The sequence below is a fragment of the Ambystoma mexicanum genome, chromosome 2p (assembly GCF_040938575.1).
Source record: "Ambystoma mexicanum isolate Mex_15411 chromosome 2p, UKY_AmexF1_1, whole genome shotgun sequence".
NCBI lineage: Eukaryota > Metazoa > Chordata > Amphibia > Caudata > Ambystomatidae > Ambystoma > Ambystoma mexicanum.
Genome location: NC_090923.1, coordinates 9,621,585 through 9,640,258, shown reverse-complemented (window position 1 = coordinate 9,640,258; position 18,674 = coordinate 9,621,585). Strand labels below are relative to the sequence as shown.

The window sequence follows — 18,674 nt, the reverse complement described above, 5'->3', positions numbered from 1 at the left end:
CTATGAACAACATTTTGAATACTTAGAAATATTATGGTAATACACCATCCCATACCCTGCTCTGCGGGTCACACACAGGTGGCCAAAAACATACACTAGGGGTACAGGGTTGTAACTCCACCCATGGGTGACATAAGGGTATCCCACGGTCTCTGTTCACCACAACCAAAAGAGAGGAAGAGCTGCACTGTGAATCTAATAATAATATACTATGGAAACAAAATAAGATCACACCAAACATGGAAATGGATATTAAACGAATACATGTTTATTATGCATGGCAGCAGGGGCACTAACTAGCCAAGGCCCCAGCACTCAGCACTAGCAATGAGAGCTCCAGCAATACCAGCCCCCCAGCGCACCCTTGTACTGAGCACACTAGCTCCCTCCCTCGCTCTAGCTTCCTCTGAACGGAAATCCACCATTATACATAGTGCCATTTGACATATATTACATTAAATGCGTAGAAGCATTCCATGGCAAAGAGCATTTTGCATATGTGCAAACATTTCAACATTGCTGTGCATTGTGCTGGACATTCTAAGAAGGCAAAGCATATTGCACGAACATTCCTTCTCTTGCATGAGACAGAAGGACTTTGCAAAATGAAAACATCAGTAATGCTATCTCTCAGTGAAGGCTGTAGTCTCTGTGCTAATGGATAGCTGACAGTCTGCCAAGAGACAAGTTGTTATGATAACATCTCTACATTGTGTTCAGCTGCTTGAACACATTTTCCTTTCACGCTCAGCAAAAGCCAAATTTATAATGGACAAAAACAGACCACATCTTAGCGCTTAGAAACAAGAATGTGCGCTTTACAAAATAACAAGTATATCTTTCTGCATGGCTCTCAGCAAATGTTGATCCTTGATAGCTCAGAACAAACTATAGTGCTAAACAGAGTTTACACTAATTCGTGAATGGATTAGCTCATTCTAACTATTAAAAAAATGCAGATTGACAGCACTACCAGGAGTCCCACATGGACTCCTGTGCAGAAAACAACATAGAACACACATGATAAGGGAGTACAGGACAAGGACATGGAGAATTTGTCTCTCCAATGCATTTCCAGCATCACACACAGAAGCTTTGCGGGTCTGTGTCACAAAGGAGAAGAGCACTTCACTCCTTGTCGTCCTTTCAGGTCTTACAAAACAAAAACAAAAAAAAAAATAAAAAAACAAAAAAACACAGGGACATAGGCTACCCTTTGCACATTGTAAAAGTCCTGTCAGGTCTTGCCGCTTTTCTCCTCCGGTTGCACTGCTGTCCTGGAAAAGCTGCTTACTCGTGTATTTGGCCTTGCTCAAAGTGTGCTCTCGTGCTCTGCCTTTTATACCTGTGGGAAAGGGAAAGGACTGTCAGGTGTGTGTAGGTATTGTCAATTGCCTGACTCTGCCTGACCCTTGTGTTGGGACATGTCAGGTAAATGGCTTTGGTGTTAGTCCGTTGTTTTTCAAAGTGTAACAAAGTGTTTGTGTTGGAAAGGGAGGGAAGAGATTCTAAATATCAAAAGATGTTATAAGCAATGGGGTACTGCGTCTCACCCATCGGTGTTCAACTTCCATTCCCCGAAGACCCCCCCATCCAGGTGATCCTCCCTTCACTGGTCCGTCCCCAGGAACTGGATCCAATAGCGATGGCCGTGTCCTGGCCACCTGGATGACAGATCCCTGGGGACTAGTAAGTAAGACACCTTCAGGTTTCTCACAATGGGGAGATACAGGTAAAAAACATCAAGTGAGGTGAGCTTTAAGTATGTTCAAGAGTAAATGAGTGAACACTATGGGCTCAAAGTAAAAGAAATAAAACAGGCGCTTAAAAATTGGCTGTGCATCGTTTGACTGCATATAGAACTGCACATCTTTCCAATCCCCAGGACTACCATCTATTGTGTGTCTTGTACCGTCCCTGGCACTCTTAGCCTCTATACCCGAACATCATTTTCTTATTGCTTCCATCTCTCACATATGGCATCTGCTTCAGGAATTCCCTGATAACTGTTGTTTCTGTTGTAAGTGTTTCTGGTTGAGATACCGGTTCCCACAATACAAACAAATACAAGAAAACACAGTATGGGACACCATCTACGCTCCTGTACACAATCTACACTGAATAGTATCTATAGTCTCACAGCACATTAAATGAAAACATTAACCATCTCTTCTACAGCCAGTTAAAGTAGGACATCACCATTTAGACAGTCCAAAGAAAAACAGCAGGACCTCAGTCCACTAACCTTATATGAAACACTGGAACTTTAACTAACTGACAATACAGGAAACAATGGGGCATCAACCCACTGATGCATGAAACAATGTGGCATCAACCCACTGACACATGAAACAATGGGGCATCAACTCACTATTACATGAAACAATGGGGCATCAACCCACTGACACATGAACCAATGGGCCATAAACCCACTGCCACATGAAACAATGGGGCATCAACTCACTATTACATGAAACAATGGGGCATAAACCCACTATTACATAAAACAATGGGGCATCAACCCACAGACACATGAATCAATGGGGCATAAACTCACTATTACATGAAACAATGGGGCATCAACACACTGACACATGAAACAATGGGGCATAAACCCACTATTACATGTAACAATGGGACATCAACCCACTGACAATGAAACAATGGGCATAAACCCACTGGCACATGAAACAATGGGGCATTAACCCACTATTACTTGAAACAATGGGGCATCAACCCACTGACACATGAAACAATGGGGCATAAACCCACTATTACATAAAACAATGGGGCATCAACCCACTGACACATGAAACAATGGGGCATAAACCCACTATTACATGAGACAATGGGGCATCAACACACTGACACATGAAACAATGGGGCATAAACCCACTATTACATAACAATGGGGCATCAACTAACTGACAATGAAACAATGGGGCATCAACCCACTAACACATGAAACAATGGGGCATCAACCCACTGACACAGGAAATCGTGTTGCCCTTAGCTGACTGACAATACATGAAACAATGGGACATCAACCCACTGACACGTGAAACAATGGGGCATCAACCCACTATTACATGAAATAATGGGGCATCAACCCACTGACACATGAAACAATGGGGCATCAACCCACTATTACATGAAACAATGGGGCACAAACCCACTGACACATGAAACAATGGGGCATCAACCCATTATTACATGTAACAATGGGGCATAAACCAACTGACACATGAAACAATGGGGCATCAACCCACTGCCACATGAAACAATGGTGCATCAACCCACTATTACATAAAACAATGGGGCATCAACCCACTGACACATGAAACAATGGGGCATCAATCCACTATTACATGAAACAATGGGGCATCAACCCACTGACACATGAAACAATGGGCATAAACCCACTATTACATGAAACAATGGGGCATCAACCCACTGACACATGAAACAATGGGGCATCAACCCACTGATACAGGAAATCGTGTTGCCCTTAGCTGACTGACAATACATGAAACAATGGGGCATCAACCCACTGACACATGAAACATGGGGGATCAACCCACTGACACATGAAACAATGGGGCATTAACCCACTATTACATGAAACAATGGGGCATACACCCACTGACATATGAAACAATGGGGCACAACCCACTGGCACATGAAACAATGGGGCATCAACCCACTGACACATGAAACAATGGGGCATAACCCACTATTACATGAAACAATGGGGCATCAACCCACTGACACATGGGACAATGGGGCATCAACCCACTATTACATGAAACAATGGGGCATCAACCCACTGACACATGAAACAATGGGGCATCAACCCACTATTACATGAAACAATGGGGCATCAACCCACTGACACATGAAACAATGGGGCATCAACCCAGTGACACATGAAACAATGGAGCATCAACCCACTGACAAATGAAACAATGGGGCATCAACCCACTGACACATGAAACAATGGGGCATCAACCCACTATTACATGAAACAATGGGGCATCAACCCACTGACACATGAAACAATGGGGCATCAACCCACTATTACATGAAACAATGGGGCATAGACCCACTATTACATGAAACAATAGGGCATCAACCCACTGATAAAGGAAATTGTGTTGCCCTTAGCTGACTGACAATACATGAAACAATGGGGCATCAACCCACTGACCCATGAAAGAATGGGGCATTAACCCACTATTACATGAAACAATGGTGCATCAACCCACTTACACATGAAACAATGGGGCATCAAACCACTATTACATGAAACAACGGGGCATAAACCCACTATTACATGAAACAATGAGGCATCAACCCACTGACACATGAAACAATGGGGCATCAAACCACTATTACATGAAACAATAGGGCATCAACCCACTGATACAGGAAACAATGGGGCATTAACCCACTGCTACAGGAAACAACACCAACATCTTAAGTGATCCAGATAGGGCAGGATATCGATATGTCATTTTAAATGCCACTCTGGCAACTCTGCCTCTGTCAGCCTTTCAGGTTACAGACTGGGGTATTTATGAGGGTCAAGAGTTAGAAGGCCTGCTTGGCCACTTGGAAGAAACCATCGGTCCTATCTGTGGTGCAGAACTCTCCAATACCAATACGAATATTGATGCGCTTCATGGTATCAGGAGACACAGCAGACTGACCAGAGAAGTCCTGCAGCAGGAAGGCAGGAAGGGATATGCAACGGGATTTGGTGTGTGAAGTGTGAAGACTCAGGAGTGCCGGAGTACCTGGGGCCCAGGAGAGACTTCTGGCAGTACAGCGGATGGTCCTGTTGATTTAAAAGACTGCACAAATTAGACGGAGCTTGAGCATTTGTGGGGAGCTAACTGTTTATGATGCAGGACGTAGCAGTACTCAAGGGGGATACAAAATACGACTAGCCTACTCTAAATACAAATTATAAATTCAGTTTGTATTATTATAAATGATGCAAAAATATGACCTAAAAGCTTGCTCAAATATACGAGGCAAGTATAAAGTGCAATCCAAAAAGTGACCAATGCATACATTAAAGAATGCCTAATTCAATCAACAATTAAAACAGATCATCTGCACTGTAGGTAAAGCCCGAAACCTGACTCCCAGAAATAAAAGCCGATTTGTAGTTTGGAATTCACTGAACTTGCTCATTAAGGCCCCTGCAACCACCCCAGTTGTAATGCCTTAATAAGAGTTGGGTCACATGTTGTTAGTGGTCGATTAAATCTGTCTGAAGTGGAGGCCCTTGGATTGACCTTACCTTGCAGAAGAATGGTTCATGGTAAGTGAAAATGCATAGAGTTAGATACAAAACCTGAATCAGACTTACCCTTCATAGTACACACTGAAAATAGGCAGTTTAAAGTCTTTGGCCGGTAGCAGAAAGGAAGTCTAAGGGCCTCATTACACGGTAGGTGGTAAGGGTTTACCGGTACCGTTAAGGGCACCAGTACCAGTCAACCCTTACCGCCTTACTACGAGGTCCCTTTGAGGGACCCGACCTTAAAGGCTGGTGTAGACCAGCCGTTAAAGTTGGGACCCGCAAAGAGACCTTGGTGCTAATTACGGTACCGCAATTTGCAGTACCGTAATTACCGCCTTCCCATTCCCATTATGCCCTATGGGACAAAAATGGGAATGGGGAAGGGCCATGGAGAAAGGGGGAATTACCGCCCCGCCAACCTTGGAATGGGGTGGTAATTCGCCTTTTCTCCATGGTGGTACCGGTATGGTAACGGTGGCAACCATGGTGCTAATAGCACCATGGTTTATCGCATAACGTGTAATAAGGCCCTAAGTATTCATGTGAGTTGAGTTTTTGGAGGAATGGCCTTAGTTGGTCCATAGAAGGTTCGAGAATCTAGAACTGAATATTACAGAGATCCAGAAGTGTTGGAGGTTGTATTCAATGAGCAGAATACATTGTTCTATGTGGTGCTTCGTACGGCCCCTCTGTGTGTTCCGGGAGACATTTGGCCTCATTACAAGTATGGCGGTCCCCGATACAATGGCACCGCTAAACTTGCTGGTGCCGCTGCATCCGAACCGCCATACAACGAGTTGTGCTCACGGGTGCCTTTCTGCCCGCCAGGTCTGGCCTGGCGGGCAGAGCGGCACCCGCAAGGACAGCACGTCAGATGCACCGGCACCGTTATTAATGATGACGGAATTACTGGGTCTGGCTATATCGGAATCATCCAGTGATTCCTTATTGCCCGGTGCTGGATTCTTTCACGAGTTTGGCACGTTATGAAGCCCATTGTATGTCTTGTTGGTAAAGAAGTGTCCGTTCAGTCTTACATCAACATGACCGTGTGTTGTGAGAAACCCAAGGGTATTCTCACTTCTACTCCACCGGGAATCTCTGTGCCGGTGGCCAGGGAAAGGACATTACTGTTGGATCCTGAACCTGGGGGTATAGGAGTGAGGGAGGATCACCTGGGTGGAGGGTCCCTAAATAATGGCAGTGGGGTGCCTTTGGGTGAGACATGTTCCCCTCATTTCTCCGAATGTAACACTTGACAGTACTTGGACGAAGAAGAGACCACTAAGAGCAGTGAAGAATACATCTATTCATCACTTTGGTATTGGGACAAAAATGATCCTGCTAGGAGCTGTGAGTGTCAGGCAGGTCCCTTTAATTGTGGTCAGGCAGCTCTAATTGGACATGCACAACTGTAGACTGTCGAGGGCATGCAGGTGTACAAATGGAGATCAGCCAGACAGGAAAAAGAAGCACGACAAGGGGAGCAATGAAGAGAGCAGCAGAGGACCTGTGTGAGGAGGCAGCCGTGGTGGGACAGAGGATTGATCCAGGACACCAGCAACATTCCCAGCGAACTCGGGGGACCCAATGTGAATGGCCCGTGGAAGTTCCCCAAGCCTGGGAGCCTTCAGACCCTAAACCGAGCAACAGGAGCTGCTCTGGAGCTGGAGCAGAGAGGACACTGCCTGCATGCCCACAAAAGCACTGAAGACCGGTGAGTGTCGGGAGGGCACAGAGACTCCGGGGCTTTCCAACAGGACCGTGAGTGAACAACCTTCTGTAATAATAAAACAACTACATATTTAGTGAATACCGAACTAAAGGGAAACGTAACTCTGAACAAATAAACGCTTAGTGAATGCTGAACTAAAGGGAAACTTAACATTCAAAAAGGTGCTTATTGAATATTGAACTGACTAGAACCTTAAACCTGAACAATTAAAGTGCACATTGGTCTTCGCACCCTTGGCTTCTGCGAAGCTAGCACCAGTCTTGTGTGGAGTCGCCCAAGGCTCGTGCATTTCCTCTACCTTATATAATGTGCTCACAAAGCCTCTGTTCAATGACCTTGAATATTTGGGTGTCACCTACACCAGTTATGCGGATGACACCCAAATACTCATCGCTATCACCGGAGACTAGGCAACGGACACGAAAGCACGTAATGAAATCTACCTTCTCATCCAAGCATGGAGGGCCGAGCACGATCTCTGTCTAAACAATGATAAGACAGAGTTGCTCCTCTTAGGATCCCAAACAAAACTCAATAGTCTAGATCAACAGTTTAACTCCTTCAATATTGACGGTAACAACATCAAGGTATCTCAGGAGGTGAAAACGTTAGGCATCTATCGTGACACTGCACTAACGCTATGAAGACAAATCAATGCTATAGCCTCCTCTACGGCCTAAACCTGTAAATGAATCACTGCTTGTAGACCATTCCTTACTACAGCCAAATCCTTTTCCATAGCCAGAGCATTAGTCTTATCAAGATGAGACTATTGTAATGCGCTCTACCTGGGAACCAGCCAAAGGAACATAAATAAGATGCAAGTGCTTCAAAACAACACCATTAGATCGGCACTAAACATCCCTAGATCACAACAGATCTCTGAATCGAGATGCAAATTGAATTGGCTACCTGTCAACCAAAGGATTGCCGTCAAAACTTTATCTTGAACACACAAGGGCCTTGCAAACCTAGCGCCCAGTTAATTGACTGACCATTTCTCACGCGACACCTCAGATCGCCCCACTAGATCCGCACAGACACACTGCCTTAATATCCCGAGGTTCAGACTACAGGAGGGTGGAGGTAGTAGCTTTGCTGTTCTAGCAGCGCCTCACTAGATCCGCGCAGACACACTGCCTTAATATCCCGAGGTTCAGACTACAGGAGGCAGGAGGTAGTAGCTTTGCTGTTCTAGCAGCGCCTCACTAGATCCGCACAGACACACTGCCTTAATATCCCGAGGATCAGACTACAGGAGGCAGGAGGTAGTAGCTTTGCTGTTCTAGCAGCGCCTCACTAGATCCGCCCAGACACACTGCCTTAATATCCCGAGGTTCAGACTACAGGAGGGTGGAGGTAGTAGCTTTGCTGTTCTAGCAGCGCCTCACTAGATCCGCACAGACACACTGCCTTAATATCCCGAGGATCAGACTACAGGAGGGTGGAGGTAGTAGCTTTGCTGTTCTAGCAGCGCCTCACTAGATCCGCACAGACACACTGCCTTAATATCCCGAGGTTCAGACTACAGGAGGGTGGAGGTAGTAGCTTTGCTGTTCTAGCAGCGCCTCACTAGATCCGCACAGACACACTGCCTTAATATCCCGAGGATCAGACTACAGGAGGCAGGAGGTAGTAGCTTTGCTGTTCTAGCAGCGCCTCACTAGATCCGCACAGACACACTGCCTTAATATCCCGAGGATCAGACTACAGGAGGCAGGAGGTAGTAGCTTTGCTGTTCTAGCAGCGCCTCACTAGATCCGCACAGACACACTGCCTTAATATCCCGAGGATCAGACTACAGGAGGCAGGAGGTAGTAGCTTTGCTGTTCTAGCAGCGCCTCACTAGATCCGCACAGACACACTGCCTTAATATCCCGAGGATCAGACTACAGGAGGCAGGAGGTAGTAGCTTTGCTGTTCTAGCAGCGCCTCACTAGATCCGCACAGACACACTGCCTTAATATCCCGAGGATCAGACTACAGGAGGCAGGAGGTAGTAGCTTTGCTGTTCTAGCAGCGCCTCACTAGATCCGCACAGACACACTGCCTTAATATCCCGAGGTTCAGACTACAGGAGGGTGGAGGTAGTAGCTTTGCTGTTCTAGCAGCGCCTCACTAGATCCGCACAGACACACTGCCTTAATATCCCGAGGTTCAGACTACAGGAGGGTGGAGGTAGTAGCTTTGCTGTTCTAGCAGCGCCTCACTAGATCCTCGCAGACACACTGCCTTAATATCCCGAGGTTCAGACTACAGGAGGGTGGAGGTAGTAGCTTTGCTGTTCTAGCAGCGCCTCACTAGATCCGCGCAGACACACTGCCTTAATATCCCGAGGATCAGACTACAGGAGGAAGAAGGTAGTAGCTTTGCTGTTCTAGCAGCGCCTCACTAGATCTGCGCAGACACACTGCCTTAATATCCCGAGGTTCAGACTACAGGAGGCAGGAGGTAGTAGCTTTGCTGTTCTAGCAGCGCCTCACTAGATCCGCACAGACACACTGCCTTAATATCCCGAGGTTCAGACTACAGGAGGGTGGAGGTAGTAGCTTTGCTGTTCTAGCAGCACCTCACTAGATCCGCACAGACACACTGCCTTAATATCCCGAGGTTCAGACTACAGGAGGGTGGAGGTAGTAGCTTTGCTGTTCTAGCAGCGCCTCACTAGATCCGCGCAGACACACTGCCTTAATATCCCGAGGTTCAGACTACAGGAGGGTGGAGGTAGTAGCTTTGCTGTTCTAGCAGCGCCTCACTAGATCCGCGCAGACACACTGCCTTAATATCCCGAGGATCAGACTAAAGGAGGCAGGAGGTAGTAGCTTTTCTGTTCTAGCAGCGCCTCACTAGATCCGCGCAGACACACTGCCTTAATATCCCGAGGATCAGACTATAGGAGGCAGGAGGTAGTAGCTTTGCTGTTCTAGCAGCGCCTCACTAGATCCGCGCAGACACACTGCCTTAATATCCCGAGGTTCAGACTACAGGAGGCAGGAGGTAGTAGCTTTGCTGTTCTAGCAGCGCCTCACTAGATCCGCGCAGACACACTGCCTTAATATCCCGAGGTTCAGACTACAGGAGGCAGGAGGTAGTAGCTTTGCTGTTCTAGCAGCGCCTCACTAGATCCGCACAGACACACTGCCTTAATATCCCGAGGTTCAGACTATAGGAGGCAGGAGGTAGTAGCTTTGCTGTTCTAGCAGCGCCTCACTAGAACCGCACAGATACACTGCCTTAATATCCCGAGGATCAGACTATAGGAGGCAGGAGGTAGTAGCTTTGCTGTTCTAGCAGTGCCTCACTAGATCCGCACAGACACACTGCCTTAATATCCCGAGGTTCAGACTATAGGAGGAAGGAGGTAGTAGCTTTGCTGTTCTAGCAGCGCCTCACTAGATCCGCGCAGACACACTGCCTTAATATCCCGAGGTTCAGACTACAGGAGGCAGGAGGTAGTAGCTTTGCTGTTCTAGCAGCGCCTCACTAGATCCGCACAGACACACTGCCTTAATATCCCGAGGTTCAGACTATAGGAGGGTGGAGGTAGTAGCTTTGCTGTTCTAGCAGCGCCTCACTAGATCCGCGCAGACACACTGCCTTAATATCCCGAGGTTCAGACTATAGGAGGCAGGAGGTAGTAGCTTTGCTGTTCTAGCAGCGCCTCACTAGATCCGCGCAGACACACTGCCTTAATATCCCGAGGTTCAGACTACAGGAGGGTGGAGGTAGTAGCTTTGCTGTTCTAGCAGCGCCTCACTAGATCCGCGCAGACACACTGCCTTAATATCCCGAGGTTCAGACTACAGGAGGGTGGAGGTAGTAGCTTTGCTGTTCTAGCAGCGCCTCACTAGATCCTCACAGACACACTGCCTTAATATCCTGAGGTTCAGACTACAGGAGGGTGGAGGTAGTAGCTTTGCTGTTCTAGCAGCGCCTCACTAAATCCGCACAGACACACTGCCTTAATATCCCGAGGATCAGACTACAGGAGGCAGGAGGTAGTAGCTTTGCTGTTCTAGCAGCGCCTCACTAGATCCGCACAGACACACTGCCTTAATATCCCGAGGTTCAGACTACAGGAGGGTGGAGGTAGTAGCTTTGCTGTTCTAGCAGCGCCTCACTAGATCCTCACAGACACACTGCCTTAATATCCCGAGGTTCAGACTACAGGAGGGTGGAGGTAGTAGCTCTGCTGTTCTAGCAGCGCCTCACTAGATCCGCACAGACACACTGCCTTAATATCCCGAGGTTCAGACTACAGGAGGGTGGAGGCAGTAGCTCTGCTGTTCTAGCAGCGCCTCACTAGATCCGCACAGACACACTGCCTTAATATCCCGAGGTTCAGACTACAGGAGGGTGGAGGTAGTAGCTTTGCTGTTCTAGCAGCGCCTCACTAGATCCGCACAGACACACTGCCTTAATATCCCGAGGTTCAGACTACAGGAGGCAGGAGGTAGTAGCTTTGCTGTTCTAGCAGCGCCTCACTAGATCCCCGCAGACACACTGCCTTAATATCCCGAGGATCAGACTATAGGAGGCAGGAGGTAGTAGCTTTGCTGTTCTAGCAGCGCCTCACTAGATCCGCGCAGACACACTGCCTTAATATCCCGAGGTTCAGACTACAGGAGGCAGGAGGTAGTAGCTTTGCTGTTCTAGCAGCGCCTCACTAGATCCGCACAGACACACTGCCTTAATATCCAGAGGATCAGACTATAGGAGGCAGGAGGTAGTAGGTTTGCTGTTCTAGCAGCGCCTCACTAGATCCGCGCAGACACACTGCCTTAATATCCCGAGGATCAGACTATAGGAGGCAGGAGGTAGTAGCTTTGCTGTTCTAGCAGCGCCTCACTAGATCCGCGCAGACACACTGCCTTAATATCCCGAGGTTCAGACTACAGGAGGCAGGAGGTAGTAGCTTTGCTGTTCTAGCAGCGCCTCACTAGATCCGCGCAGACACACTGCCTTAATATCCCGAGGTTCAGACTACAGGAGGGTGGAGGTAGTAGCTTTGCTGTTCTAGCAGCGCCTCACTAGATCCGCGCAGACACACTGCCTTAATATCCCGAGGTTCAGACTACAGGAGGGTGGAGGTAGTAGCTTTGCTGTTCTAGCAGCGCCTCACTAGATCCGCGCAGACACACTGCCTTAATATCCCGAGGTTCAGACTATAGGAGGCAGGAGGTAGTAGCTTTGCTGTTCTAGCAGCGCCTCACTAGACCCGCGCAGACACACTGCCTTAATATCCCGAGGTTCAGACTACAGGAGGCAGGAGGTAGTAGCTTTGCTGTTCTAGCAGCGCCTCACTAGATCCGCGCAGACACACTGCCTTAATATCCCGAGGTTCAGACTACAGGAGGGTGGAGGTAGTAGCTTTGCTGTTCTAGCAGCGCCTCACTAGATCCGCACAGACACACTGCCTTAATATCCCGAGGATCAGACTACAGGAGGCAGGAGGTAGTAGCTTTGCTGTTCTAGCAGCGCCTCACTAGATCCGCACAGACACACTGCCTTAATATCCCGAGGATCAGACTATAGGAGGCAGGAGGTAGTAGCTTTGCTGTTCTAGCAGCGCCTCACTAGATCCGCACAGACACACTGCCTTAATATCCCGAGGTTCAGACTACAGGAGGGTGGATGTAGTAGCTTTGCTGTTCTAGCAGCGCCTCACTAGATCCTCACAGACACACTGCCTTAATATCCCGAGGATCAGACTATAGGAGGCAGGAGGTAGTAGCTTTGCTGTTCTAGCAGCGCCTCACTAGATCCGCACAGACACACTGCCTTAATATCCCGAGGATCAGACTATAGGAGGCAGGAGGTAGTAGCTTTGCTGTTCTAGCAGCGCCTCACTAGATCCGCACAGACACACTGCCTTAATATCCCGAGGTTCAGACTACAGGAGGGTGGAGGTAGTAGCTTTGCTGTTCTAGCAGCGCCTCACTAGATCCGCACAGACACACTGCCTTAATATCCCGAGGTTCAGACTACAGGAGGGTGGAGGTAGTAGCTTTGCTGTTCTAGCAGCGCCTCACTAGATCCGCACAGACACACTGCCTTAATATCCCGAGGTTCAGACTACAGGAGGGTGGAGGTAGTAGCTTTGCTGTTCTAGCAGCGGCTCACTAGAACCGCACAGACACACTGCCTTAATATCCCGAGGTTCAGACTACAGGAGGCAGGAGGTAGTAGCTTTGCTGTTCTAGCAGCGCCTCACTAGATCCGCACAGACACACTGCCTTAATATCCCGAGGTTCAGACTACAGGAGGCAGGAGGTAGTAGCTTTGCTGTTCTAGCAGCGCCTCACTAGATCCGCACAGACACACTGCCTTAATATCCCGAGGTTCAGACTACAGGAGGCAGGAGGTAGTAGCTTTGCTGTTCTAGCAGCGCCTCACTAGATCCGCACAGACACACTGCCTTAATATCCCGAGGTTCAGACTACAGGAGGGTGGAGGTAGTAGCTTTGCTGTTCTAGCAGCGCCTCACTAGATCCGCACAGACACACTGCCTTAATATTCCGAGGTTCAGACTACAGGAGGCAGGAGGTAGTAGCTTTGCTGTTCTAGCAGCGCCTCACTAGATCCGCACAGACACACTGCCTTAATATCCCGAGGTTCAGACTACAGGAGGCAGGAGGTAGTAGCTTTGCTGTTCTAGCAGCGCCTCACTAGATCCGCACAGACACACTGCCTTAATATCCCGAGGTTCAGACTACAGGAGGGTGGAGGTAGTAGCTTTGCTGTTCTAGCAGCGCCTCACTAGATCCGCACAGACACACTGCCTTAATATCCCGAGGTTCAGACTACAGGAGGCAGGAGGTAGTAGCTTTGCTGTTCTAGCAGCGCCTCACTAGATCCTCACAGACACACTGCCTTAATATCCCGAGGTTCAGACTATAGGAGGAAGGAGGTAGTAGCTTTGCTGTTCTAGCAGCGCCTCACTAGATCCGCACAGACACACTGCCTTAATATCCCGAGGTTCAGACTACAGGAGGCAGGAGGTAGTAGCTTTGCTGTTCTAGCAGCGCCTCACTAGATCCGCACAGACACACTGACTTAATATCCCGAGGGTCAGACTACAGGAGGGTGGAGGTAGTAGCTTTGCTGTTCTAGCAGCGCCTCACTAGATCCGCACAGACACACTGCCTTAATATCCCGAGGTTCAGACTACAGGAGGCAGGAGGTAGTAGCTTTGCTGTTCTAGCAGCGCCTCACTAGATCCTCACAGACACACTGCCTTAATATCCCGAGGTTCAGACTATAGGAGGCAGGAGGTAGTAGCTTTGCTGTTCTAGCAGCGCCTCACTAGATCCGCACAGACACACTGCCTTAATATCCCGAGGTTCAGACTACAGGAGGCAGGAGGTAGTAGCTTTGCTGTTCTAGCAGCGCCTCACTAGATCCGCACAGACACACTGCCTTAATATCCCGAGGTTCAGACTACAGGAGGGTGGAGGTAGTAGCTTTGCTGTTCTAGCAGCGCCTCACTAGATCCGCACAGACACACTGCCTTAATATCCCGAGGTTCAGACTACAGGAGGCAGGAGGTAGTAGCTTTGCTGTTCTAGCAGCGCCTCACTAGATCCGCACAGACACACTGCCTTAATATCCCGAGGTTCAGACTACAGGAGGGTGGAGGTAGTAGCTTTGCTGTTCTAGCAGCGCCTCACTAGATCCTCACAGACACACTGCCTTAATATCCCGAGGTTCAGACTATAGGAGGCAGGAGGTAGTAGCTTTGCTGTTCTAGCAGCGCCTCACTAGATCCGCACAGACACACTGCCTTAATATCCCGAGGTTCAGACTACATGAGGCAGGAGGTAGTAGCTTTGCTGTTCTAGCAGCGCCTCACTAGATCCGCACAGACACACTGCCTTAATATCCCGAGGTTCAGACTACAGGAGGCAGGAGGTAGTAGCTTTGCTGTTCTAGCAGCGCCTCACTAGATCCGCACAGACACACTGCCTTAATATCCCGAGGATCAGACTATAGGAGGCAGGAGGTAGTAGCTTTGCTGTTCTAGCAGCGCCTCACTAGATCCGCACAGACACACTGCCTTAATATCCCGAGGATCAGACTACAGGAGGCAGGAGGTAGTAGCTTTGCTGTTCTAGCAGCGCCTCACTAGATCCGCACAGACACACTGCCTTAATATCCCGAGGTTCAGACTACAGGAGGGTGGAGGTAGTAGCTTTGCTGTTCTAGCAGTGCCCCACTAGATCCGCACAGACACACTGCCTTAATATCCCGAGGTTCAGACTACAGGAGGCAGGAGGTAGTAGCTTTGCTGTTCTAGCAGCGCCTCACTAGATCCGCACAGACACACTGCCTTAATATCCCGAGGTTCAGACTACAGGAGGGTGGAGGTAGTTAGCTTTGCTGTTCTAGCAGCGCCTCACTAGATCCGCACAGACACACTGCCTTAATATCCCGAGGTTCAGACTACAGGAGGCAGGAGGTAGTAGCTTTGCTGTTCTAGCAGCGCCTCACTAGATCCTCACAGACACACTGCCTTAATATCCCGAGGTTCAGACTACAGGAGGCAGGAGGTAGTAGCTTTGCTGTTCTAGCAGCGCCTCACTAGATCCGCACAGACACACTGCCTTAATATCCCGAGGTTCAGACTACAGGAGGAAGGAGGTAGTAGCTTTGCTGTTCTAGCAGCGCCTCACTAGATCCGCACAGACACACTGCCTTAATATCCCGAGGTTCAGACTACAGGAGGCAGGAGGTAGTAGCTTTGCTGTTCTAGCAGCGCCTCACTAGATCCGCACAGACACACTGCCTTAATATCCCGAGGTTCAGACTACAGGAGGGTGGAGGTAGTAGCTTTGCTGTTCTAGCAGCGCCTCACTAGATCCGCACAGACACACTGCCTTAATATCCCGAGGTTCAGACTACAGGAGGGTGGAGGTAGTAGCTTTGCTGTTCTAGCAGCGCCTCACTAGATCCGCACAGACACACTGCCTTAATATCCCGAGGTTCAGACTACAGGAGGCAGGAGGTAGTAGCTTTGCTGTTCTAGCAGCGCCTCACTAGATCCGCACAGACACACTGCCTTAATATCCCGAGGTTCAGACTACAGGAGGGTGGAGGTAGTAGCTTTGCTGTTCTAGCAGCGCCTCACTAGATCCTCACAGACACACTGCCTTAATATCCCGAGGTTCAGACTACAGGAGGCAGGAGGTAGTAGCTTTGCTGTTCTAGCAGCGCCTCACTAGATCCGCACAGACACACTGCCTTAATATCCCGAGGTTCAGACTACAGGAGGCAGGAGGTAGTAGCTTTGCTGTTCTAGCAGCGCCTCACTAGATCCGCACAGACACACTGCCTTAATATCCCGAGGTTCAGACTACAGGAGGGTGGAGGTAGTAGCTTTGCTGTTCTAGCAGCGCCTCACTAGATCCGCACAGACACACTGCCTTAATATCCCGAGGTTCAGACTACAGGAGGCAGGAGGTGGTAGCTTTGCTGTTCTAGCAGCGCCTCACTAGATCCGCACAGACACACTGCCTTAATATCCCGAGGTTCAGACTACAGGAGGGTGGAGGTGGTAGCTTTGCTGTTCTAGCAGCGCCTCACTAGATCCGCACAGACACACTGCCTTAATATCCCGAGGTTCAGACTACAGGAGGCAGGAGGTAGTAGCTTTGCTGTTCTAGCAGCGCCCCACTAGATCCGCACAGACACACTGCCTTAATATCCCGAGGTTCAGACTACAGGAGGCAGGAGGTAGTAGCTTTGCTGTTCTAGCAGCGCCTCACTAGATCCGCACAGACACACTGCCTTAATATCCCGAGGTTCAGACTACAGGAGGGTGGAGGTAGTAGCTTTGCTGTTCTAGCAGCGCCTCACTAGATCCGCACAGACACACTGCCTTAATATCCCGAGGTTCAGACTACAGGAGGGTGGAGGTAGTAGCTTTGCTGTTCTAGCAGCGCCTCACTAGATCCGCACAGACACACTGCCTTAATATCCCGAGGTTCAGACTACAGGAGGCAGGAGGTAGTAGCTTTGCTGTTCTAGCAGCGCCTCACTAGATCCGCACAGACACACTGCCTTAATATCCCGAGGATCAGACTACAGGAGGCAGGAGGTAGTAGCTTTGCTGTTCTAGCAGCGCCTCACTAGATCCGCACAGACACACTGCCTAAATATCCCGAGGATCAGACTACAGGAGGCAGGAGGTAGTAGCTTTGCTGTTCTAGCAGCGCCTCACTAGATCCGCACAGACACACTGCCTTAATATCCCGAGGATCAGACTACAGGAGGCAGGAGGTAGTAGCTTTGCTGTTCTAGCAGCGCCTCACTAGATCCGCACAGCCACACTGCCTTAATATCCCGAGGTTCAGACTACAGGAGGCAGGAGGTAGTAGCTTTGCTGTTCTAGCAGCGCCTCACTAGATCCGCACAGACACACTGCCTTAATATCCCGAGGTTCAGACTACAGGAGGGTGGAGGTAGTAGCTTTGCTGTTCTAGCAGCGCCTCACTAGATCCGCACAGACACACTGCCTTAATATCCCGAGGTTCAGACTACAGGAGGCAGGAGGTAGTAGCTTTGCTGTTCTAGCAGCGCCTCACTAGATCCTCACAGACACACTTCCTTAATATCCCGAGGTTCAGACTACAGGAGGCAGGAGGTAGTAGCTTTGCTGTTCTAGCAGCGCCTCACTAGATCCGCACAGACACACTGCCTTAATATCCCGAGGATCAGACTACAGGAGGCAGGAGGTAGTAGCTTTGATGTTCTAGCAGCGCCTCACTAGATCCGCACAGACACACTGCCTTAATATCCCGAGGATCAGACTACAGGAGGCAGGAGGTAGTAGCTTTGCTGTTCTAGCAGCGCCTCACTAGATCCGCACAGACACACTGCCTTAATATCCCGAGGTTCAGACTACAGGAGGGTGGAGGTAGTAGCTTTGCTGTTCTAGCAGCGCCTCACTAGATCCGCACGGACACACTGCCTTAATATCCCGAGGTTCAGACTACAGGAGGGTGGAGGTGGTAGCTTTGCTGTTCTAGCAGCGCCTCACTAGATCCGCACAGACACACTGCCTTAATATCCCGAGGATCAGACTACAGGAGGCAGGAGGTAATAGCTTTGCTGTTCTAGCAGCGCCTCACTAGATCCGCACAGACACACTGCCTTAATATCCCGAGGTTCAGACTACAGGAGGGTGGAGGTAGTAGCTTTGCTGTTCTAGCAGCGCCTCACTAGATCCGCACAGACACACTGCCTTAATATCCCGAGGTTCAGACAACAGGAGGGTGGAGGTGGTAGCTTTGCTGTTCTAGCAGCGCCTCACTAGATCCGCACAGACACACTGCCTTAATATCCCGAGGTTCAGACTACAGGAGGCAGGAGGTAGTAGCTTTGCAGTTCTAGCAGCGCCTCACTAGATCCGCACAGACACACTGCCTTAATATCCCGAGGTTCAGACTACAGGAGGCAGGAGGTAGTAGCTTTGCAGTTCTAGCAGCGCCTCACTAGATCCGCACAGACACACTGCCTTAATATCCCGAGGTTCAGACTACAGGAGGCAGGAGGTAGTAGCTTTGCTGTTCTAACAGCGCCTCACTAGATCCGCACAGACACACTGCCTTAATATCCCGAGGTTCAGAC

The 18,674-nt window shown here is 49.3% G+C and overlaps 1 long non-coding RNA gene across 1 annotated transcript in view; it reads right to left on the bottom strand.

Moving 5' to 3' along the window:
* Positions 1-212: 212 nt before the first annotated feature.
* The window catches only part of LOC138566139 (uncharacterized), a 79,002-nt gene continuing 60,540 nt past the window's right edge, over positions 213-18,674 (bottom strand). Inside the window, exon 3 of the long non-coding RNA XR_011301847.1 lies at positions 213-1,345. This is a non-coding gene — a long non-coding RNA (uncharacterized lncRNA). The remainder of the gene's footprint in view (positions 1,346-18,674) is intronic.